The following is a 26,269-nucleotide window of genomic DNA, read 5'->3' on the forward strand; positions in this document are numbered from 1 at the left end:
CAAAACAGAGATCCTTCCTTTAACAAAATTTTGTCTCCCCCACTATTTCACGGCCACTGGCTTTGCTTGGAATTCTACGAAAATTAAATATCTTGGTGTTCTGTTTTCTAGCTCTATATCTTCCTCTATTCAACTTAACATGAATGCAGTCATAACTAGAATAGACTCCTTACTCACCTCTTGGAATCCACTATTTCTTTCCTGGTGGGGCCGCCTTGACTCCATCAGAATGATGATTGCCCCTATTCTGATTTATTTGCTATCCATGCTCCCACTTCGTATTCCAGCCTCCTATTTCCGTCGCATTGATTCTACGTTGTCCAAATTTCTTTGGAAGCAGAAAAAAGCCCGCATTTCGCTTCTCAACCTACGTAAATCTAAGCTTAATGGAGGTACCAACTTTCCAGATTTTCGCCTCTACCATAAATCCTTTTCCCTTCGACAGGCTTCCCGCTGGTTATCCCAGGAACCCTCCCCTTTCTCTCCCCTCTGGCTTTCTGTTGAACAGGAATTACTGCTTCCATACTCTTTCCAGGAAGTAATTCGTTTTACCTCTAAAGCCCCATGCCTTAATCCTCTTTTATTCAAGCATACTTCTTTTCTTCTACGCCCTTTAGTTTCCCCTACCTCAGTGACACAGGAATCATTCCTACTATTGCCTATATGGTACAACTCACTTATATTAATTAACAATCGTCCTATTGCATGGCCCTCATGGAGAGCGAAAGGTATCATTTGGATCCGTCACCTTTTTGATGGCTCCTCCCCTTGTTCATTTCCTGCATTTCGTTCTCAGTTCCAATGCCCTCCTTCTTTTGCAAAGAAATTCCCTATCCTTATGGAAACTATTCTAGATCGTTATTACTCTCTTCCCTCTGACGACCTACCTACCTCATCTTCTTCTCTACTCACTGTCCTTTCCACAACTCCTAAAGCTTCTATCATTTACCGCTACTTTTCAGCCCCCAATCCAGATCGTCTCAAATCTAAATTAGAATTGTCTTGGGAAACAGACTTACATTCTTCATGGCCGACCTCTCTCTGGGACAAAATATGGGCTCGATCCTTGAAGATCTCCCGTACTGCCTCTCTTACTCAATCCCTATTTTTCTTTTATCACAGACTCTACCTCTCTCCTCTCTCTATCTCTCGCTTTCAACCTGATGCAACATCTGAGTGTTGGACTTGTAACACCCCTTCTGCTGATCTTTTTCACCTCTTCTTTCTCTGTCCTTCAACTCGTATTTTCTGGTCTCAGCTCTTCTCCCGCCTTTCTCGCATTTTCAATCTCTCTATTCAATTTTCTACTTCTTTGGTATTTCTTGGCAGCCTTTCAGAAGACATTGACCTCCCCCCACACTCTCGTGGTCTTTTTGACCTTATGCTAGCTCTGGCCTTACAGCATATTGTTTCTAATTGGAAATCTTTGAACAAAGTATCTCTCAATTGTTGGTGGAATCTTGTATGTCATTCACATAGACTTGATGTGGCCTTTGCTTCCTCCTGTAAACCCTCCCGAAATGTTGAACTTTATTGGTTACCTCTTACTCTCCACCTCGATCAATCCGCGAAAAAATGTTACTCTCCACTATCTTCAGATAATTTCAAGCCCCCCTGAACACATGTACTCTTGCCTGAAGTTTTTCTGCACGTTATTTTTCATTCTCAATATTGTAATAATTTAACTCATATGGACCTCATTCCTACTTCTTTTTCATTCATGCAATTACTCATACGATGATTTTTTACTGTACTTTTGATTGCCATTTACTATATTTCTTATTGTTGCTTACCCATCTTCTATGATGAATACCATGTTTGCCTTTCCTTTCTCCTCCCTCCCCCTCCCTCCTTCCTTCCCCATAACTTAAAATGCTTTGTTTTTTCATCGTGATATTGGCTACTTCTATTTTACCTTGTCCCAGTTTATAACCTCTTTTTCTCATAATTGCTGATGTCACCTTATTGTATTAATTATTTTATCTCTAATAAAGCTTTCAAACATAAAAAAAAAGAAAACTGCATGTGTAGTGGACAGGGGTGTGTAGCAGGGCATGTGTTAAGGCCTGGGTCACTGCATGAGTACTTGGGTACTGACTGAATGATTAGAGTACTCAAGAGAAGTGCATAGGTGAATTCATAAGTGTTTTGGTTTTGGTGCAGAGTTTGGATTAGTACATGGTAATGGATGGCTGAGTGGGGGAGTGCATGGGGAGTGACAGGATGTTTGCTGGAATGTATGGATACTACCTGAGTAATTGAAGGTGTGAAAGACAAGTGTGTAGGTAATTAGAGGACTGCATGCGTAGTGGAAAGGGGTTTGAAGCAGTGCATGTGTTAATGCCTTGGTCATTGCATGAGTACTTGGGTACTGCCTGAATGATTAGAGTACTGCAGGGAAAGTGCCTAGGTGAATTTATAGGTGTTTGGGTTTTGGTGCAGTGTTTGGATTAGTACATGGTGCTGCATGGCTGACTGGAAGAGTGCATGGGGAGTGACAGGGTGATTGCTGGAGTGTATAGGTACTGCCTGAGTAATTGAAGGTGTGAAAGACAAGTGTGTAGATGGTAACAGGACTGCATGTGTACTAGAGAGGGGTTTGTAGCAGTCCATGTGTTAAGGCGTGGGTCACTGCATGAGGACTTGGGTACTGACTGAATAATTATAGTACTGCAGGGAGAGTGCCTGGGTGAATTTATAAGTGTTTGGGGTTTGGCGCTGTGAATGGATTAGTACATGGTGCTGAATGGGTCCCTGGAGGAGTGCATGGGGAGTGACAGGGTGTTTGCTGGAGTGTATGGATACTGCCTGGGGAATTGAAGGTGTGAAATACAAGTGTGTAGGTGGTTAGAGGACTGCATGCATAGTGAACAGGTGCTTTTAGCAGTGCATGTGTTAAGGCCTTGGTCATTGCGAGAGTACTTGGGTAGTGACTGAATGATTGGAGTACTGCAAAGAGAGTGCCTGGGTGAATTTATAAGGGTTTGGGTTTTGGCGCAGTGAACAGATTAGTACATGGTGCTGGATGGCTGACTCGAAGAGTGCATGGGGAGTGATAGGGTGATTGATGGACTGTATGGGTACTGCTTGGGTAATTGAAGTTGTGAAAGACAAGAGTGTAGGTGAAGTTTGAAGTTTGAAGTTTTTATTAATTTAGCACAGTTACTTAAAACCATTGCTATACAAAGATGACATTAGCACATTTATAAAATCAGCAGACAGAGCTGAGAAACAGCACTCAAGGCTTAGTGTCCATTATGCTTATAAAAACACAGTCTTATAGTTGCCAATGTAAACATTTTGCTGCGCTAGACCAAAATAAGAGATAATTAAATCAAAGGATATTAAACCACGGGAGAGAAAAAATCTGTAATGAGTTTTTGAGAGGGAAGGGACCGAAGAAGGTGACAGAAAATTGTCCAAGAGTCTCACAAATTTTCCAGACCTTGCAAGCACTTGAGTGTCAGTAGACGCAAAACAGAGGCCCGAAGCCTCCCAGCATGTCCTAATGCCCCATCTTAAATACAAGGGTTTTAAGAGAGACTTTCTTGGGGCAGCTATGGCCAGGCAACAACCCAAAAGATGCAGCCATCATTCAGAGTGGTATTTGCACAGTCTGCAGCCCCCCCCCCCCCACTTGTTGGAGCCCATCTGTTGAAAGCCTTCGAACGCAGGCCAAGGAGACTCATAAACATTATATTCTTCCGTGCCACTGCGTTTAAATTTTCCTGGAAATAGGCTTGCGGTTTCCCGGGAAGATACGAAGAGTTCTTGGGGAGCAAAATGGTAGATGTTTTTACGGAATGCAGATCCATGCGATGGGAGATTAATTTGACCTGCCTGTTGATGGCATTTTTCCAGGCTGAGTATGGAATAATGTCTGAAAAAAGAGATGCGTTGTCCATCTCTAGCATTCTTATTGCCTTTGCAATCTGAGTGTTACAAGGGTTGCCAGGACTGGAAAAAATAAGTGTTGTCGCCTGCTCTTAGAGTCCTTATAAAATATTTCAGGGTATCGGCCACACAATAAATTGAATGTCTTTGTAGGCCCAGCTCCAAACGTAGTCTTGCCCGCTAAATAACATTTGGAAGATGGAAGATTTTTTTATAGGTGGAGATTTGGGCGAGATCAAGACTAGTAAAGCATGCGCCAGGAAAGGCCTGATGCCCGTAGGTTAAGGCAGGAAGGAGAGTGGCTTTGATCACCTTCAGAATGGGTTCTGCAGAGGGACTGCTCAGGGACAGGTTCAACCGGGCCAGGGAGTATGTGATTGCTCCTGCTCTCTTTTGCAAGGCAGCTAGGTGAGCTGCAGGTCTGGACATCTCGTTAAACCAAACTCCCAAATAATTATATTTTGCGGTTGTGTTGATCCTGGCAGGCCCAATGTTCCACCTTAAACTTTTCTTATTCTTACATCTGCCGAATATCAGTACCTTGGTCTTTGCCTGATTGATTTTCAGGGCGCTAGCAATGTTATATATATATAAAGCGTACTTAAAGCACGTTGGAGGCCCGATTGTGCCTGATCCAATATTACAATATCATCCGCATATTGTAATATATGCAAAGACTTTTTGGCAGGGCCCAGTTTTGGCGGGAGAAGATTGCTATTCTCTAAGAATGTTCCGAGATCGGCTGATAAAGATTGAACAAGCGAGGGGCAAGAATGCAGCCTTGCTTTAGTCCATCTTTGGCAGTAATTCTTGAAGAGACTGTCTTTGGGCCGGTTTTGATTTTCACCCATATGTTCTTGTGCAGGGAGATGAGTGCTCCTAGAAGGCTCTGTGGGATCCCCCATTTATTCCATTTCCTCCACAAGATATTCCGGGACACTTTATCAAAAGCCGAGCTGTAGTCAATAAAACAGCAGTAAAGTGGAAGGTGTTTTTTTTGGGCTGCTTGTTAACTCAGGACGGCCAAAGTGGTGATATTGTCTATTGTGGAGGCCGATGCCCGAAACCCAGTTTGGTAGTATGGCATTATATTATTGTCTGCAACCCATTTTTCAAGCACCCTAAGAAGACACCGGGCATATGCCTTTGCCTCAAGATCTAATAGTGCGATAAGTCGATAATTAGCACGAAGCATAGGGTCTCCTTTCTTGAATGTGGGGCATAGAATCGAACCTAACCATGAGTCTGGTAGCTGGCATGTCGTGAAGGCGTATAGGGGAGTCAAAAGATCCGCTCACTCTTCCAGGGCACATTTAAATACCCCAGCCGGAAGACTGTTGGGCCCAGGAGCACCGTCGTTTTTCATGTTTCGCAGATACCTAGAGACCTCAACTACTGTGGTCAACTCGAGAATTTTTGTTTGGATGGATTCAACACGATCTCGTAGTTCAATCACCACAGGGGCCGGGGTGTCATTGCGATATAGTTGGGACACGTGCGAGGCCCAATCTTCTTCACAAACCGCATTTCCTCTCATCTTGTTCGTAGAACAGAGTTTGTTCATGTACCTCCAGAACTGGGACTGGCTGTTGCCCTGGAGCAGGGCAAATATTTTTAGCCACTCAGAGTGTTCTTTTAGTCGCTTGGTCTCCCATAAAGATTTCTTAAAGTTCTTCCGCAACAATGCCACATTGTTGGCAGTATGTACAGTTCCGATCAGTTGATGCCGGCGCACGGCCCTCCTAAGGGTCTTTCTTTGGGAGGCTAGTACTGGGTCAAAGGTTTGCTTCGGATGTGGCCCAGATGATCTAGACTGAGCCGCGCAGCCTGCCAAAAGATTCTGTAATTTAACGATGGCGTTATCCCACAGATGATGTAACTCTGTGGGAGCATCAAGTCTGAGGTTAGGTATTTCGTCCTTAAGCCAAGTTCCCACCTTGACAGGACCTAGTGAGTCCCATTTAATTCTTCTAGCCAGGGTGTGAAGTTCGGCCCGCGATGATTGCCCCACTTCTGTTATTTAAGCGGCAGCTGGCATTTGCAAATGCATTGTTACCATTAGGGGGTTGTGGTCGCTCTCCAAACGTTCGAGAATTTCCAACTTGGCCAGATTATTGCCCAGAAGCGGTGATAGAAAAATATAATCGATGGTTGAGATGTTTCTAAACGTTGGCAACAAATGAACCCCCGGGTACTGTTCCAGTGTAATTTGCTGGGCTGAGAGGAGGTTATAAGTTGTTAGAAGAATGGTCATTGCTTCCTGCTCTTTGGTTTTCCTTGCTAGGAGGCCGTTAGTTGCAAGGTCTTTAATAATAAAGTCTCCTAGTAACAGTACCTCCGTAAATGCAAATTCCAGTAAAAGAACTTCCAGCTGTTTTATCAATAGCTCAGTTGCAGTTGATTTGGAGATTTTCGCTATATTGTGGTAACAGTTTATTAGGAGAATTGAAAGGGCCCTACCTGACAATGAGAGACCGGTGATAAGTACTGTCTGCCCTGTTGTCAGGTTCCGAGGAATGGGTGTGACCGTTATCTTGCAGCTGTGCTTAATAAAAATAGAGAGGCCCCCAGAGGGTCTTCCATGGGAGTTGGCCGGGGCGGCTGGTTGAAAAAGTTCGTAATAGCCAAGCAGAGGAGATGCAGATAGAGACCAGGTCTCCTGGAGACATATGATATCGCTTTTGTTCAGGAAATCCATGGCTGATTTTGAGGCAAGAATTGACTTTAGCCCTGCCACGTTCCAGGATGTGATAATTAGTTTAGAATTGAACCGGCTGGCGCCCAAGTTAGGAAAGGCGCTGCTGGACAGAGTTGGTAGGAGTCTCAAAGGCAGGATAACCATGGCGGATGTCATTTGCGTGGAAGGAAGGGCAGTTAAGTTAGCAGCTTATCAAACGTTGATTGTTGTGGCATGCGATTTTTAAGAGATTGTCCACTTTCGACGCTTCCGGGAGCCAAGCATGGGTTCCGCCCCGGAACCCTTCAATACGCTAGTAAACTGCTTCAATGGGGCCTGGGGGAGGAGAACGTGGGGATATTTTTGATGAGTAGGAACCCACATTTCGATGCCCCAATTTTCAAATACATTGGCTTCCTTGAGGATTGCGTTCCTAATGGATTCCTGGGACCACGATGTAGTGGTGACCTCTGAGCCCCCTTTCCCTGGTATTGTGGAGAAATTGACCGATATAAGGTCTGAGGAGGTAACCCCAGACAGTGCTGGAACACAGTTGAGTAAACGCACGAGATTACCTCTATTAAGGATGTCGTATGGACCCTTATGATCATAATGGGGGAAAAGGACTAGTTCTGCTCCCTTTGCCAGGTTCTGGAGATTCTGACTCCTAGCTGGTTCATTTAAAGATGCTGGCGCCATCAAAAGTTGGAGACGTGCTTCAGGTGGATGATTGTTCCCTTCCGGATAGCTTATCTTTTCCGGTACTTGTAGCAGTTGGGGCGGAGAAGGCCTCTGCATATGCACAGCGGCGTCTTACTTCGCCCTCTGTTGCACTTTGCGGGTACGCCATTACCTGGTATTTAAGTGGACTCTTCCATGTTTCTGTCATTGCTGCAATAGTCTTTACAGTGATATTCTGACTCCCAAGTCTTTGATCGTGGATAATTGGTGCTGTAGTTTTGTTGGACGGTGGTTCATTGACTGTCGTTGGGAAATTTAATTCAATGACTGTTGTGGGCCCGGGACCTCCCTGGGTTAATAGACTGGGCTGTTCTCTGGTGTCATTTGATCCCAATATGGTAGTATTTGTCTCGATAGTTTTTGTTTTGGATTTAGAGGGCGGGTTAAAAATGGGGAAATAAGGGAGACCCCTTGATTAAATGGCTGGCAGACTGTGTCGCAGACCCTTCAAGCACCGCTCTCCTTTTCGCTAAGTGTTGTTTTTTAGATTGTTTTTTGAGTTTCTTTTTCTCCCTCCTTGACAGTGAAGATTTCAATGAAAGGTTAGGAAAGCTTTGGGCCATGTCCATATGGGCTGTGTCGGTGCAGACAGATCGTGTGATTGATAATTGCGTTGGTGTTCGACTGATAGTTTCAGTGAGTTTAAAGCCTGCTGTGGGAGGACTGGGGCTATTCCCTGATGAAAGGCAGGCTGAACTTTTAATAGCTGGGCCGACACAAGGAGAAGTGTTTTTTCTCTCTCAGGGTGGATTGGGTACTGTGGCAGAGCATGAAGGCTCTTCAACAGGGAGTACAATTTGAGACTCTTGCGTGGCCTCTCGTGGCCCTTCTCCGTGGCTGTGGCATTTCACACTTTTCAAAATTGCACCTATGATTTCTGGAAGAAACGCAAGTTTGTTAATTATTGGGGAGCAAGGACAGGGGATCAAGTTGCCCATTAGCACTGCCACGCCTTCAAGAGAGGTTATCCTGGAGCCCAGGTCCGATAGTGCTGAAGCCAAAGTTTGCATCAAGTCAATCTGCAGCTCCATTTTCTGCGATTGCCATAACATGGCTTTAGCGATTGCGTCTTGCTTTGCATGGAGAGATGTCAGTGAGACCGAGATAGAGTTTGTGGTGTCCAAGGAGGTAAACACTGGGAATTCCCGGTCCTCTAGTAAAGTTCTATAAGAGTTTGAGAGCGGGCTAAAGCCTGGTGAATGGGCAAGTGATTCTTCGATTCGGGCTTCTAAGGAGGCCAAGAATTGGTTGGATAGGTTGTTGGGTAATGAAAATTCATCATAATTAAAACTCTTACAGGTGAATGGTCATTATGGCCGACTAAAGGGGCCCCTGGACCTAAGCTTGGGCTGTGAAGTGGTTGGGGGTTCAGAGTTGGTTCAGCCGCATTGCAGTTATCAGGGAGAACTGGCGGTGTTGACTGGACACTGCCATGAGCCTGGACTTGAACTTGCAGCTTAGTCATAGTATTTAGTACAGTGATATTCAAGGAGTCTGAACTGATGACTGGTGAGGATGAATTTCCCGGCGCTGCAGGGGAGGCTCATAGTGAAATGGAAAGACTGTCTTGGGTCGTAGTGGCGACCTCCTGGGAAGGCATATGCAGCTAGAGTATCTCATGTAAGGCAGATGATTTGGGCAAGGGTGGAGAAGGTTTCTCCAGATTTGGGTGTTTGATGTGAGCGGAGCTAGGCGAGCAATGGTTTTCAACCTGAATGTCAGCTTTTAAGTCTTCGTCGAGCCGTAATGAATGGATGGAAGGAGAGCCCTTTTGGGGAGGAATTTTTTCAAAAAAGTCTCTGATCCGAGGTTGCGAGTGTAACGTTGAAATCTTGAGGTGATGGTGACTCCTGTTGAACCTCCCCGGGAGAGGCGGAGCGGAGAGTAGTGCCCTTTCTCCGTGGTAATTTTCTGAGCTGCTTGACGTTTTCCATGGTGAGGCCGCAGGGTATTGTTTGCGGGCTAGACGGGGCCGTGACTTACACACCTCCTGTCCCCTCTCGTGAGTGTTGAATGCCCAGAGGTAATGGAAAGGGACTACAGAACTGCAAAGACAGCACCGGCGACAGCAACAGCCCAGGAGTCAGTCAGGAGCAGTCTAAGGGCTGGGGGCTGGGAACTGAAGGGTCTAAAAGCAGCCTCAACCTCAGCAGCTGGCAGCAGACCCCCTAGCGACCGAAACAGTACCGGGCTCAGCCAACAACCCGGTCAGCAGATTACACCCCCCCAGTCCCGGGCAGCACCGTGACTTGACGCCTTAGCGCTGACTCACCGGCTTACGAGTACTCTTTTCTCCTGGCTCCTGTTTTCTCAGAGCTTTCTCTGGTCGTCAGGGTTGGAGGTGGTGAGGGGGCCAAGCGCAAAGCTACAGTGGTGTTGTCGTCACAGTGCTTAACTCAGCGCTCACACCCGCCTGCAGCTGCTGCTCCTCTCGTACATGGCCAGTCGGCTGTACTGCTGTGCTGCTACAAAAGTGAATTAGACTTCTTCAGCGAGCTGGTGGGTTAGTGGGGGGAGCAAGCGCGGCGAGGCAGGACTACTGCGGTGTTGTTGTTACAGCACTTGACTCAGCGCTCACACCCGCCTGTAGTTGATGCTCCACGTGCGCGTGGCCAGTCAGCAGCAGCGCTGCTGCCGCGAAAATAGACCCAACTCCCCTGTCTCCCCCGACTGCCCAGTCGACACAGACAGCAAAGCCAACAGACTGACAGGCAGCAAATGGAAGCCAATGGCCGGCCGGCAACTCGCTTACTTTTTGGCTGCAGCAGTTACTCCGTTTGTCGTTTCTCACTTTGGCGGGAGCAGTGGTAGTGGTGAAGACTCGAGGCAATGGCTTTCAGGCAGCAGAAAAACAGGGCTGACAATACAGGACGCCGCGGAGTAGGGTCAGGGCGTCCCAATTGACCCTGGGCAACCCTGGGCGAGATCTGATAACCTCCGATAGCCTCCGATAGTCTCCGATACCCTCTGTCCGACCCGGCACTGCTCCCAACCTCCTCGCAGCCTCGCAACCTCGCAGCCTCCGGGTGTCCTCGCGCACTCGCAGCTGCAGCTTGTCTCGTGACTCCTCCTCCAACTGTTTGGGATCATCTCCAGTGTGTAGTTGGTTAGAGGACTGCATGTGTAGTGGACAGGGTTTCGTAGCAGTGCATGTCATAAGCCTGGTTCATTGTATGAGTACTTGGGTACTGACTGAATGATTAGAGCACTGCAAGGAGAGTGCCGGGTGAATTTATAAGTGGTTGGGTTTTGGCGCAGTGAATGGATTAGTACATGGTACTGAATGGGTCACTGGAGGAGTGCAATGGGAGTGACAGGGTGTTTGCTGGAGTGTATGGATACTGATTGTGGAATTGAAGGTGTGAAAGACAAGTGTGTAGGTGGTTGAAAGACTGCATGCATACTCAATAGGGGTTTGTAGCAGTGCATGTGTTAAGGCCTGGGTCATTGAGTGAGTACTTGAGTAGTGACTGAATGATTAGAGTACTGCAAGGACAGTGCCGGGATGAATTTATAAGTGTTTGGGTTGGGCGTACTGACGGATTAGTACATGGTTCTGGATGATGAGTGCATGGGGAGTGACAGGGTGATTGCTGGTGTGCATAGGCACTGCCTGGGTAATTGAAGGTGTGAAAGACAAGTGTGTAGATGGTTCGAAAACTGCATGTGTTGTGGACAGGGGTGTGTAGCAGTGCACGTGTTAAGGCCTGGGTCACTGCATGAGTACTTGGGGTACTGACTGAATTAGTATTGCACGGGAAGTGCCTAGGTGAATTCATAAGTGTTTTGGTTTTGGTGCTGCGTTTGGATTAGTACATGGTGCTGGATGGCTGAGTGGGGGAGTTCATGGGGGGTGACAGGATGTTTGATGGAATGTATGGCTAGTACCTGAGTAATTTAAGGTGTGAAAGACTAGTGTGTAGGTAATTAGAGGACTGCATGCGTATTGGACAGGGGTTTGAAGCAGTGCATGTGTTAATGCCTTGGTCATTGCATGAGTACTTTGGTACTGCCTGAATGATTAGAGAACTGCAGGGAAAGTGCCTAGGTGAATTTTTAAATGTTTGGGTTTTGGTGCAGTGTTTGGATTAGTACATGGTGCTGGATGGCTGACTGGAAGAGTGCATGGGGAGTGACAAGGTGATTGCTGGAGTGTATAGGCACTGCCTGAGTAATTGAAGGTGTGAAAGACAAGTGTGTAGGTGGTAAGAGGACTGCATGTGTACTAGAGAGGGGTTTGTAGCAGTCCATGTGTTAAGGTGTGGGTCACTGCATGAGTACTTGGGTACTGACTGAATGATTAGAGTACTGCAAGGAGAGTGCCTGGGTGAACTTATAAGTACTTGAGTTTTGGGGCAGTAATTGGATTAGTCCATGGTGCTGGATGGCTGACTGGAGGAGGACATGGGGAGTGACCACTGCATGAGTACTTGGGTACTAACTGAATGATTAGAGTACTTCACGGAGAAGGGCGAATTTATAAGTGTTTGGGTTTTGCCGCAGTGTTTGGATTAGTACCTGGTGATGGATGGATGACTGGAGGAGTGCATTGCATGAGGAGTGATAGGGTGACTGCTGGAGTGTATAGGTACTGCCTGGGTAATTGAAGTTGTGAAAGACAGGTGTGTAGGTGGTTAGAGGACTGCATGAGTAGCGTAGAGGGGGTTGTAGCAGTCCATCTGTTAAGGCCTGGTTCACTGCATGAGTACTTGGGTACTGACTGCAAGATTATAGTACTTCAAGGAGAGTGCCTGGGTGAATTAATACGTGTTTGGGTTTTAGCACAGTGTTTGCATTAGTCCATGGTGCTGGATGGCAGACTGCAGGAGTGCCTAGGGACCGACAGGGTGATTGCTGGAGTATATAGGTACTGCCTGGGTAATTGAAGGTGTTAAAGACAATTGTGTGGGTGGTTAGAGGACTGCATGCATAGTGGGCAGGGGTTTGTAGCTGTGCACGTGTTAAGGCCTGGGTCACTGCATGAGTACTTGGGTACTAACTGAATGATTAGAGGACTTCACGGAGAGTGCCTAGGTGAATTTATAAGTGTTTGGGTTTGGCGCAGTGTTTGGATTAGTACATGGTGCTGGATGGATGACTAGTGGAGTGCATTGCTTGAGGAGTGACAGGGTGACTGCTGGAGTGTATAGGTACTGCCTGGGTAATTGAAGTTGTGAAAGACAAGTGTGTAGGTGGTTAGAGGACTGCATGAGTAGCATAGAGGGGTTTGAAGCAGTCCATGTGTTAAGGCCTCGGACACTGCATGAGAACTTGGGTACTGACTGAAAGATTATAGTACTTCAAGGAGAGTGCCTGGGTGAATTAATAAGTGTGTGGGTTTTGACACAGTGTTTGCATTAGTCCATGGTGCTGGATGGCTGACTGGAGGAGTGCATGGGGAGTGACAGGGTGTTTGCTGGAGTGGATAGGTACTGCCTGGGTAATTGAAGGTGTGAAAGACAAGTGTGTAGGTGGTTAGAGGACTGCATGCATAGTGGACAGGGGTTTGTAGCAGTGCATGTGTTAAGGCCTGGGAAACTGCACGAGTACTTGGATACTGACTGAATGATTAGAGTACTTCAAGTGAGTGTATGGATGAATTTATAAGTGTTTTGGTTTTGGTACAGTATTTGTATTAGTCCATGGTGCTGGATGGCTGACTTGAGGAATCTATGGGGAGTGACAGGGTATTTGCTAGAGTGTATAGGTACTGCCTGGGTAATTGAAGGTGTGAAAGAAAAGTGTGTAGGTCGAGTACTTGGGCACTGACTGACTGACTGAATGATTAGAGTACTGCAATGAAAGTGCCTATGTGAATTCATAAGTGTTTGGATTATTGTGCAGTGTTTGTATTAGTACTGTAGAGTAGTTCCTATATTCCCAATAGGCTTTGCGCATTGGAATAATAAACACTATAGATTTGACATAGGACTGCAGTCAGTATGTCTCTATTGAGTATATCAAACTTAATTGTGTGTGTTCCAGCTAACTCAGAGGTCACTAGAAACTTTCTTGAATAAACAAGAAGGGATTAGTCTCCGACAACCACATAAACATGACAATTTTGTTTCCCATAGAACCAGAACAATATCTTCAGAGTCGTGGAAACAATAGATAACTATTTCACTCAGTCAATCGCGCATGCTTCTTTTCTACAGTGTTGCATAGAAATAATGAGACGGGCGTTTCAATAAAAGGGTTTATTGAACAGTCTTATTTCTCATGCAAGAGATATGAACTGCTGCAATCGTTAGACAGAAGGCGAAATATAATGCGTACAGCGTAAACAATAATAGAAAATAATACTGTAATAGCATTGCCTGTTGCTATGACATATATAAAAATACATACATAAATGCCACAGCCTAAAATACTCAACTGGTGCTTCTAAAATACGCCTACCCCAGTGAACCTAACCTAGGTCTAGTACGAGGGAAGAAGTAGGTGCTGTTTTAGCTATAGTTTAGTTTTGCAAAGAATTGCCAAAGGTTTCTCTAGGTTCTAATCAACTTCATACCTTAGAATGAGAGAGGTTGGTATCTCTTTCCCTGGACTCAATCCCCCAACACCCCGCAAGGGGAGTCAGAAACACTGGAGCTGGATTCTCGGCAGCAGGCTGACAGTGCCTAGTCATTGCGTCGGCTGGAGAGTTGTTTTCCTTCAGCACTTGCCGTAGCGAGCTGCATCGTGCAAGTAGGTAGTCAAACTGCACCGAACCACACCATGCTTTGCCATAGCAAGTGAAGGTATATTTATACCTTGAAGGTGTTTAGGTATGCCAGTATTGACGTAAAGTCGGGAATATGAATGTCATGAATGAACTCCTAAGGAATAGATCTCATGCATAATAAATGCGTTCTTGGAGAAATCAATATCCAAGCAAAGGGAAGTCCCTAACAGCTTAAGAGTCTGGTTTTCCAAGAACTCGCTGTGACGTAGATGAACGGATGGAAGTATCCATGTCTGTATTTGGGTAGCCTGCACAATGCCTAAATAAGGACTGGATATCTATGCCTTTATAAGGGCAATTTGAAGTGTACTTATATAAGGACATGAATCGGGAAATATGTACAGAATCTAAATCGACATACAATACCCACTTCACTTTCTTATGTACGACATTGCTAAGTTCTAAACATGTTAAACATATCTAAATCATTCTATACATGAAGTGCTAAAAGCATGTTTTCAAATACATTGTAATGATGTATCCAAAGTAAAGCATTGGTGCTGTACATATTAAAGCAAGTATTCATTCTAAGCACATGTTGACATTTTTAAACGCTCACTGAATGAATCACGAAAATATACATTTATGAAATGGCTCGTTAAATACAGAAGAAAAAGTGCCGAAACCATTTCATGTCAGATTACATCAAACTGTTTGTATGTGGACAAGGTCATATATTGTCTCTGGAAGCTTTTCAAAGAATTCTTGTTCTCTATGAATAGTTCTACTTTAAGCCGATTCCTAGTGCCAAAAAGTTGAAAAATACTAATTTGGAAAAAAAAGAATCATAGGAAAAAGAGTTCCATAGTTAGTACCTTGTTTGAAAAAATGAAGGTCAAATTCAAAGTCTCTCAGAACACTGTGTGCCAAAATCAAAAGTCAGTGTTAGGGCTTGGAGAAAACATGAAATCTTCTATGTCTGTTGACAAAAAGTGGTCTACCATTGTAGGTGAAAGTTGGATCACCTCGTTTAGAAGATTAACCACACATAGATGTGAAGCATCACCATCTGCATTGGACGCATTAGTAATGTTCATACTGGATGGTACCTGCATGCCTGTAGTTTCCTCTCGTACCTCAGCATTTGCGTCTGTGAGATCTCAATGAATGCCGTCATCAGAATTGGTAGCCGCTGGAGACAACACAGAGCATGGGCCATTACCGGTTCAAGCTAAGTATCAACATCCGTTGGTATGACTGACGGGAGTGTCTGACAGGTGTCTAGCATGCATTCTTCCCCGCATAGCAGGCAGCGTAGAACAGGTAAGATGCAATCTTGCCAAATTGGTCTGAATGATCGAAACCTTGTGGTGTTTAATTCTCCTAGACGTGTTAGTCCCAAAATTTGGACAATGCGCTCACAACACTTCCTCGCCATCATAGTTGTCTCCATGGAGAACTGGATGTTGCGTGTGATTTGGATTGCAATATCGCAGCAGTAGAAGCAAAAATATTATCCCTGTAACGAGTTTCAAAAGATGGCAATCCGCCAAACACAGAATGCACGAAGTTTGCAAATATTCCTAGGACTGCTTGAAAAGGTGCTAAAAGTCCGGAAAATACAGTCTTAAGTACATTTACAATACCGATCGTATCAGACATGTTTTAGATACGACTTAACATTTCTGAGAAATGTATAGGGCAGTTTGTATTCTAAAGGGCATGTATCTCGGTAGAAGTCCTTGCGACTTGTAGATCATAGGTTTCTTTGGCCGAGGTCAGTGGCACAGTTTTTTTGCAAAAGAATGGCTTTCATTTTGCTTAGAGTATCAATTTGTATAGAAGAGACAATCAGTGAAGGCCAAAGTGGCAACTCCTTTACTAACTTGGTTTTTGGAAACAATACTTGCATACAGCATGTGACCCTGGATGACAAGGTTACTAGATATGGTATACCTGGCAACATGCCACAGCAGCTGTGATCGTTCAACTGCGAACAAAAATCCGCGAACGGACGGATTGGGTCAAAAGTTCAAGCTGACTTTTGTAACTATTTTAGAATGGCGCCAGCAAGCTGCCAGAGCCATTCTAAAATAGTTACAAAAGTCAGCTTCAACAGGAAGCTCTAATAGATAAAGTAAAGCAGGTGCTGCTCAAATTCAGTTACACAATCATTAATCACCCCAAACTTGGGGTGATTAATGATTGTGTAACTTAATGTGACCTTCATCTGGAGCACCTGCTTTACTTTATCTATTAGTGCTTCCTGTTGAAGCTATTTCTAGCTATTTTAGCTTGTCAGCGCCATTCTAAGTGGGGCTGAGGGCAGAAGGGCACAAAAGTGAGACAGAGGGCAGAATGGGACAAAAAATGAGTGGGGCAGAGGGCAGAAGGGCACAGAAACAAGTGGTACAGAGGGCAGATGGGCATAAAAAACAAGAGGGTGGCAGTGATTAAGCAGGCAAACCCCCCCGCGAAATTGCAAAGCGCCTCGCGAACACCCGCGAACACGCAAAGCACCTCGCGAACACGCAAAAATAAAAAAATCCGCAAATTCGCGAATTTTGCGGATTGCCAATTCGCAAATCTGCAAATTCGCGAATTGCCAATTTGCAAAATTTGCCCATGCTTACTGGTTTCTCTGCTACCGTAAATGGCAATCTTTCCAGTTTCTCAATGCTCAACACCGTATAATCTGCTCCCCTTTGTGCCAATTTGATCTGCTTATCAGTGAAATTGAATTCTGAAAACAGAGATGTAGTATTGATTAAACGCCAAGGCACATAGCATGAATGAAGGTTTTGTAACATGCAGCCTAATAGCATGATAGAACAGAATTGCGACTGACCGTGTTGCAACATGACCAAGACCTGTTCCATGATGTCTATGGCAGAAGGCACTATGCTGTCCAATGAATATATCCTGGACGACAGAGTTGTTAACCCATTGTCAACCACAGAGAGAGATTTCTCTAAATTAATACGTTCAATTTCTCGTATCCTTTCTGCAGTCTCTGATTGCGTAATCTTCCATATTTCGTTATATGCAGCATATATACAGGCATATATAAAACGTTTTTGATGCGGTTTTCTTGGTCCTAGCAAGAATTCCCTAAGATCAGTGGCATCTTTAAGTAAAGATAAGTGTTGCTTTATATCCTTAAGTGTAGATCTTTGTAGCCAATCAAGGCAGAGCTTCCCTACACTGTACGTTGTTACTATTCCAGGATGCTGTCTTTGAACATATCTTGGGTCTGGCCTATTGAATGTGAAACCCTGTGTTTTGTTCAAGAATCTATCTTAACAGTTGTTTGTGTCTGTGGGCCAGATCAACCATTTATTCCAATCTGGATCTGTTCTGTTGTGATGCAAAATAGTATGCACGTCGACCTCCCACTCTAAAGTGTTATCACTATCAGGTGTAGGTGTAGGTATGTACGGATTGTTCATGTCTTTGATCTTGGCTAACCCAAGGAAAGACGTCTGTTGGACAATGCCATTCAAAAACATAATTTTCTCAGGGATGATACAGGCTCTAAACATAGCTTCTACCCCCTGTATCTGCAAATCTTTTGTACCCCAGACAGTTGTTGTCTCAATGTTGTATTTCCAAAAGTCTAAACCTAGTTTAGACAGTTGGGCATAAAAGGCTGCAGAATAACTCAGTCTTGTATTTGTCAACATACTTTTCATTCCTGTTTTGTTTACACTTTTAAAGTAAAACGATTCAGCATTGGATACATTGAATCCTGAGAAGTATGGAACTTTCATAGCAAATGTTTTTGAGCTACCCTTTGGTGGCGTAGGACAATGTTCCCATTGGTTATACGTTAATACATTGCTATGATTTGCAGATTTGTGCAAGAAAGGATGACCATAATGATTATAACAATACATTTGTTCATAGTCTGATGAACCTTCTAAATATTCATGATTTGTGAATACTGCAGACATTTCCAGATCTAACACCATATTATTAACAGTGTTGAAGTCCCAATCATCAGAAAAGGTACTAGATCAAATAAAAATGTAATATTCTGTTTTGTCCCAAGCAATACCATCTGGTATAGGTACGGCTGTAATGTTTATTGATGACAAGTCTCTTTGATCACGATGGGGTGATTTGTGTGGCTTGAGGAGTAAGTTGACGTTGTTACTTGCTGTGTCCATTTTGACATATCTTCAATTTATCAGCATACCCAGAGTTATTACCAGAGTCAACCAAAGTAGAAGAAAACATAGTCTCAACACAATCCGAAGTTCAAATCATGGTGAAACCAGATAAGTCTTTTCCAGGAGTTGAAAAAGGTTAGTTGCTTGTTCTTTGAAAGTTCTTTTTGCTGGCGTTGTTTCTGATTTGCTGGGATCCTCAGAAAACATATCAAAGTTAATGAAATAGCCAGAGGCAGTTCTGTGAATTGTTGGGATTGCATCAGGATTTGTTAAAATCGTTGGAACCACTTGAACACTTGTTACTTCATTGTAGACACGTGCTACTTCGTTATAGACAGGTGTTTCATGACAAACTGTTAACTATTATTTGGGTCTCAAGTTGTACAAGTTCCATAGCTTTGTTGCATAGTCCTTCTTTTCGCACTGCAGATTCCTCAAAGGTGATGAGTCTTTCAGTTTGAACCTCTTGGATTTTAGCTAGAGGTGTGCGTCTGCTACAATCGCGGAGTCCACTTGGCCTTCTGCTTAGTATCGGACACATAATGTGGTTTTGTCTGTTCTCCTTTTTACCACCAAGGGGCGGCAGTAATACTGTTCTTGTTCCGTGGATTGCTAGGACAGGTACTGGTTGTCCTTAAGAAGTCCCAAATTCGTTCTTGTCTGCGATCTTTTCTCTAACTAGATCACTAAGATTTGGGATCCAGACATGCCCTGCTGGGACAGTTGGTTTTTCCCCAGTGGTGGTTGGCTTCAGGAACACCTTGCTTTGTTTCGTTCTTAGTTCATTTAAGTCCTGTAAAACAGCCAAATGATCTTTGATATTAAATGTCTTTTGTTCCACCACTGATGTTTGACAATCAAGGTCCGGAACCAACATTCTTGTCCCAAAAAGAACCTCATATGGAGTGATAACCCCTAGAGAACTTCTTGGCAAGCTATTACAACTACGTTGAACACTTATTAGATGTTTGACCCACCCGTCACCCGAACCTAATACCGTAGCTGTTATAGATTGCTTTATGCCCCAGTTTTTTCTCTCCACAACCAAATATCCCTCAGGATGAAATGGAGTAGAATACCCCAATGTAACACCCAAACTGGCCATGGCTTCTTTGTAAGCTCAAGAGCTAAACCCAGGACCCTGGTCAGGATGTAGCATGCCAATTGCGTATGTGCCAATAAAGACTCATGTCTTTTATAACAGTTCGAGCGTCAGCCGAGCGCTGAGGCCACATCCAAGTGCACCTTGAACACAAATTCACTGCGACCATGATATATTTATAGTTACCATTGGTCTGTAAGGGACCTCAGTGGTCCAGGTAAACGCAAGCTAATGGTTTATCCGAAATTAACAGGGGCATCTGCGCAGGAAGTTTCATAGTAGAAACTTTCATCTTCTGGCATATTTCACATTCCAAAGCATAGTTTCTGGTTTGTTTCCTAGTACCTGGCCACTAGTATCTCTGTTTTAACAATGACCATGTGGCGGAAACACTTGCATGAGCAGAGGCAAGCCCTTCATGTGCTGCTAGGATTAGTCCTAATCTATGTTCCATGTTTGGAATTACCCTATCTCCCACTCCACAGATTTGAGCAAACAGAACAATGTTCGCATCAGTTATATAGGTGTATTTGAGTGGAAATTTATTAGGTAACACTGCCCGCTGCCTTTGCTTGTAGCATTGACAGCTAGCATTATTTCACTGTCTATTGTTTTTTGGGACAAGTGATTGCAGCTACGGAAGCCGTTTGCACAGCTGCCTATGCGGCTACGTCAGCCAATGAATTCCCTTCAAAGTGAACGCCATCACGTTGATGACTCAGCCTGTGTATCACATGAGTGTTTTGTAGTCCTTCTCATAACTGAATTACCTTTCCCCAAAGCGTTTTATGCTTGGTTGTGCTACCTTTTGCATCTTTGAAACATTTTGAAGCCAATTCTGTAAATAATCATTGTAGGATTGGACACATTAGAAAAAATTGCATACTATGAGTGAGGGGAATTCGCTATCCGTATTTTCCTGTGCCATTTTGAATGCTTGTAGTTCAGCTCCCTGATTGCGTTTTTGTGTCCATATGTCGGAATTTGCAATCACCCATACGACCTTTCACGATTGCACATGCAGCACTATCAGCTTGTTTACCCCCTGTAGCGGGTTGTGCTGATCCGTCAGTATAAATTATACATTCATACTCGTCTAGAGGCAGAATTTTAGTAGGCAGAGGCCATTCTTGTTCATATTGTAGAAATGCTTGTGTTTTCAAATAGGGATCAAAAACGTATTCAACATCAGTTGCTACAAGAGAATTAACCCATTGTATCTATCTCCGATGTACAGCTTTAGCATTGGGAATGCTTGCTTTTGTCACTGCCTCTAAGGCAGGTACAGATGTTACGACCATAATGCATTTTCCCTATGCGATGGCTCTTTCCTTTGCTGCAGCAGTTTGAACAGCTGTCAGAATGTTTTCTGTAGAAGTGAATTTCATTTCTGCTTGTATGTACAAATGTGATTTGTATGCAATTGGTACTTTTTCACCTTTGTTAAAAGTCAAGTCGGTGAATCCGCACTGACCCGGAATGATTTGCATCACTAAGTTTACGTTTACGCGTGTTTGCAAATGTTTTGTTGCTAACATGTCTGTTTGGAGTGAACACAAAATTTCTGTGTGTTTTTGTGTCCAATTACTGTTTTAAAATCAGGTTTGATTAATTCGTAGAGAGGTTTCTGCGTAATTTAGAATGTAAGTTCTTACTAAATTCTGGTCTACCTAGTGGACCAAGTCTGGTGATGTGATTTAAATGTTTTAGAGCACCGTTAAACCAGAGCTCATGCTCTTAGTGAATGGAATTTCAATATCCTTGAAAGAAATATATTCCTCTGGTGGATCATCTTCTTTGTAGAAGTAAAACATATATATTATTGGCTTTGCTTCTGGGAAGACTATCCATGAATAGAATACCTCTGTCTTGTGATATTCATGTGCCTCCATCACAAACACTGCCCTACCACCTCTTGATGTTAGGCCATGTTTTATAAGTTTTATAGTGATGGCTTTCCTTAAGTTTTGAGGAATTATTACAGCATTCACATCGGTGTCTTGGAAACCTGAAAAGTTAAAAGCTGCATCGGCTGGATCAGCCGCAGCTCCACCGGTTTCGGTGTTGTTATTCCCGTTCAGGGGCATTTTTGTTTAATGAAAACTGCAAAGCAAGTTTCAGGAGAACAAAGATAAGGTCAGCAATATTTTTGAACACTGTATCCTTCAACGTTGAACAAACCAACCAAAAAAGAAACGGAGAGAGGAAACATTGACGTATCTAAGGAGGAAGACATTGATTTGTGTATTTATGCGTACGTGAGTGTGTGCGGTTTAACATATTAAAACACCTGTCCTGCAGCACGCGTTACGGAGAGAGATGCAAGGTCCTTCATGAGTTGTTTAGTCACCAAGTGCCGACGGAGAGAGGCATTTAAAAACCCCTGGCTATGAACCCCGCTGAGGGCTCAGACCTCCTGCCTTGCTGCACCCCTCCTGCAGGAGCGTCAATAAGAGAATGCAAGATGGCCAGAGGCGGACCTAGGTATCCGGCCATAGTGCTGTAACCGCAAAGGCGGCAGTGGGTAGCAAGTCTAGCGCGGGCCATCGCGGGGGTGCACTGCACATTAGCCAGTACAAAGAGTAGATATGTAGTAAGTGGTATTACAGTATCTGTGTTTCAAAAATGGTATACTGTATTTTGGAGTAGGTGTATCAAAGGTTATATTAGGGTGTGAGGTGGTGCATCAGATTATCACATGGTTCATGTTATCAGTGATGTCATCAGTTATGTCATTTGAGATGTCATCAGTGATGTCAATGACAATGTCATGAATGATGTAATATATGATTTCATTAGCAGTGCATTGCGGGTCCGCGAGTTACAGTTAGGTGAACTAACTATAATGGCGAAATTTCTATGGTTTTGTAGGAGTGAAATGTCCAACTAACTATAACGCCCCATAAACCTATGGTTTTTTCAGTGAATTTCTAAGGTTTTTTAAATGCTAATTCCTAACTATAACACGCCTGAAACCTATGGTTTTTCTGTGAATTTCTAAGGTTTGTTAAATGCTAATTTCTAACTATAACGGGCCTGAAAGATGGCTTTTTCTCCAAATTTCTAAGGTTTTTTAAATGCTAATTTGTAATTGTAATATTCGAGAAAGTCGAGAAGGAGCTGCGTTCGGTTTGCGACAGGTGCCTGGTCATGCAAAACTGTTTATTTTTTCTGTTTTTGAAAAAACACCAAAAGAATCTCAAAATTGGTCAAAAAAATAAATTTAAACACAGAAAAGAAGAAAAAAAACAATTCTCTTCAGACCTACCTTATTTGGTTAACTGCATGCTAATATCTGGGTGATTGCTAGAGAACATGTGTAGAGCATGATTGATTCTAAGAGTGCATGAGTAGTGAGAGGGACATGGCTGGACTGCATGAGTAATGTACAGGTAATTGTAGGTCTATATGTGTTAGTGTCTGTGTTATTATAGGAGATCATGGGTACTGACTGGATGGTTACACTACTGCAAGGAGAGTGCATGGTGATTTTATAAGTTCTTGGGTTTTGGCAGAGTGATTGGATAAAGACATGGGAGTGCTTGAGTAACTGCAGGAGTGTATTTGTAGTAACAGAGAGATTAGTAAACTGTACAGGTAGCAGTCAAATAAATGTAGAAGTGCAGGAATACGTTCTTGAGTAATATCATGAGTACATGGCTACTGACTGGATGATTACAGTACTGCAATGTGAGTGCATTGTGAATTTATAAGGGCTTGGGTTTTGGCAGAGTCATTTGATAAGGACATGGCACTGTGTAGGTAACTGAGAGAGTGCATATCTAGTAAAAGGGAGATTAGTAAACTATGTAGGTAGCAGTTAAAGGAATGTAGAACTGCATTCATAAGTGTCTGGATAATTGCATGAATGCATGTGTAGTGACTGCATAATTAGAGTACTGCAATGTGAGTGCATGGTGAATTTATGTGTTTAGGTATTGGTGCAGCGATTAGATAAGAGCATGCTACTGGCTCGATAATTGGAAGAGTGCACGGGGACTGACAGTGTGATTGTTGGACTGCATGGGTACTACCTGGGTCATGGAAGGAGTGAGTCAGTAATGTGAAGCTGGTTTATGAACTGCAAGAATAGTGAACATCTGATTGTAGCACTACATGTGTTAGTGGCAAGGTCATTGCATGAGTATATACATACTGACTGGATATTTTGAGTGTTGCAAGGAGTGTGCATGGTCAATTTATAAGTGCTTGAGTTTTTGCAGAGTGATTGGATAAGGACATGGGGTTAGCAGGGTGATTGGAAGAGTGCATACGTAGTAACAGGGATATTACTGAACTGTATAGATAGCACTCAACAAACTGCAGCAGTGCATGTGTTTGTTACTGGGTCATTCCATGACTACATGGGTAGTGATTGGATGATTACAGTACTGCAAGGAGAGAGCATAAGTGAATTTATAAGTGCTTGGGTATTCATAAAGAGATTGATTAGTACATAGTAATGGCTGGCTGATTGGAGGAATGCACAGGGTGATTGGACTGCATGGATAGTACACATTTGAATACAGCACTGCATTTCTTAATGGCTGAGTCATTCTATAATTACATGGATAGGGAGTGGATAGTTAGAGTGCTGCAAGTTTACAACATGGTGACTTAATTAGGAGTATCCGCACATTACAAGCAGGACATCTCCAACCCACTGTTTTTAATAGTACCAGCCTCAGTGACCTAATAACGTTTTTTAGTCCATGGGGCTAGGTCCTTTTTAATTCACCATTTGCATTCACTCTTGACTCTTCCACTCACTACCCCTACACCACACATAGTACTAAAAGATCAGTGCTCCTGTGTAGTTGCAGGTCCAAGCACTCCACGTCCCAAAGCAGGGCGGGAAGACCCCAATGATGAAGCATGACCCCAAGGGCCCTTTTGGTGTGTGAGTGGTATTCAAGCAAACACTGTGTGCATCCAACCAAGGTAGGAAACACACCTTTTTTGGCTTAGTGAGAAACTCAATCAATAGAACCCTCCTTACAGGTGGATCCTTGTGTTTCGTTATAGATTCTTAGAGGAGGACGGATCCACCTCCAGTGTCCACGTAGGGCACTACCTCTTCACTCCCCAATCATGCTTTTTGTAGCTATTTTGACAGTTTGCAGCTGCAGGAGTATCCCAGTAACCCTAGACTCTCGGAGATAACGGCCAGTGTACAGAATATCCCATACTTGGTGGTATTTTTTTCCCACACACATACACACTTTCAGGAGACACACACTCCCTCAGACCTTCATAAAAAATGGCTGAGGCAGCAGGCCTTACCTTCGAAGAAGAAGAAGTTGACAGAATGTTGGTAGCCCTCCATCCTTTTGAGGGATGAGTTGGCTAACCTGAGGAGAATTAATAAAACAAGGGTTGTTTGGGTCCCAGGGATAATTTTTTACGACCACTCACCACTATACTCCCCGAAAGTAACTGAACAAAATACAAATAATAGTGGAGGGTCAAAAGAATGAATTTTCTGAAAAAACGACTATGTGTGAGAATCAGTGGCAATAGTCCACTAATCAGGGTACATCATTCGTGGTTATTGAAAAATACCCATCAGTAGCTCTTCCTTGGCGCCCTTTTCATCATATGGGTTCCTTCTAACCATGAAGGATAGTATTTTAGTATGGTCAATGGGGACAGCATAAGGACCAGTGATGGTATAACTGGGTCACAGGGAGCTTCTGAAAAGCAGTGCGAGGGTGTGTGTAAAAGTGCAAAATGTGCAGGATAGTGATATATAAAATTAGATAACTATGAGGAAAAATTATTTATTAAAGACCTCAGTGTTTCTAAGAATTAAAACGAGCGAAATTGGTAGTTTCACCTAATAGCTACCAACAGGTTGGTCGACATGACATGTTTCAGCAGATTTTTGGATCACAGAGGTATCCACTGCATTCCTCAGGACCTGTGTCGCTACTGCTAGTGGTGTGTTAGAACATTATATATAAAAAGGAAATCTTTCACCTGGGTACTAATGAAGAATCATTCTCCCAGCATATTGTGCAGGAGAGTACTGCCTCACCTCACCTGGCTCACAGCGCAGGTAATTGAAGCACCGCTCTGTCCGTCGATACTTCCAGCGTCCCTCTGGCTGTAAGGGGAGAACCCAGATGCAAACAGAACTACATGGCTTACTAATGACAGAGTACCTCAGGGCTAACGCAGCACCACAAGGCCGGATAGTCCGGGATGAACCTTTCATATTCCAGCATGACAAACCATTAAAAAAGTACTGGTCATTGACATTGTGGCACTGTACCCAGGACTGGCTCGTCCTTATCATCAACCCGTTTGGCACAGGAACTTAAGATCGACATACAAAAACTAGAGGTCCAACTGAAGAGCTACCAATGGTCTACTGTTTTGAAGAAGAGACTGGACGAACTCAACCAGCAGATGAGTGAGTACGAAATCACATTGAAACAGAGTAAATACAAGAAACTAAAAAAGTACACTGCAGCTTTCAGTCATGAACGAGTCATACATACGGGAGGATTATGTAACCAAGAAAACCAGCAGCGAACAAGTGACGGACAGCGACTTGTCCAATGCAGGATTCAGCGACTCCTATTCCAGCAGAGGAAGCAATCCTAGAAATCAGAAAGGAGGAACACAATACCAGAGGCTCTACAAACCAAGAGACAGAGGTTGGGACAATTACTAAGGATCACCAATCTACGCACGTTATCCGTACGGTCCACCACCAATGGGAGGACCATTCAAACACTGGAAACCACCACCACAAGAATTTTCAATACGCACTGCCTCCATTTTAGGAATGCGCCTGGTCCACCCAGAGGAAGGAACCGGACTGGTAGCCAGGTCCACTGGGACAACGAGTTGGAGAATATTGCGAGGGAATCAAAGAAGAGCATGACAGCCATCCAACCATCAACCAGCAGGAGGGCCAACTAGTCGTCAATCTGACAGAGTACGTACTCAAGGAGCCCCAAAAACATGTCCTGGAAAAAGGTCTTGGCTTTGTCCACACTAACAAG

Source organism: Lissotriton vulgaris, chromosome 4_1, assembly GCF_964263255.1.
Source record: "Lissotriton vulgaris chromosome 4_1, aLisVul1.2, whole genome shotgun sequence".
Classification (NCBI taxonomy): Eukaryota; Metazoa; Chordata; class Amphibia; order Caudata; family Salamandridae; genus Lissotriton; species Lissotriton vulgaris.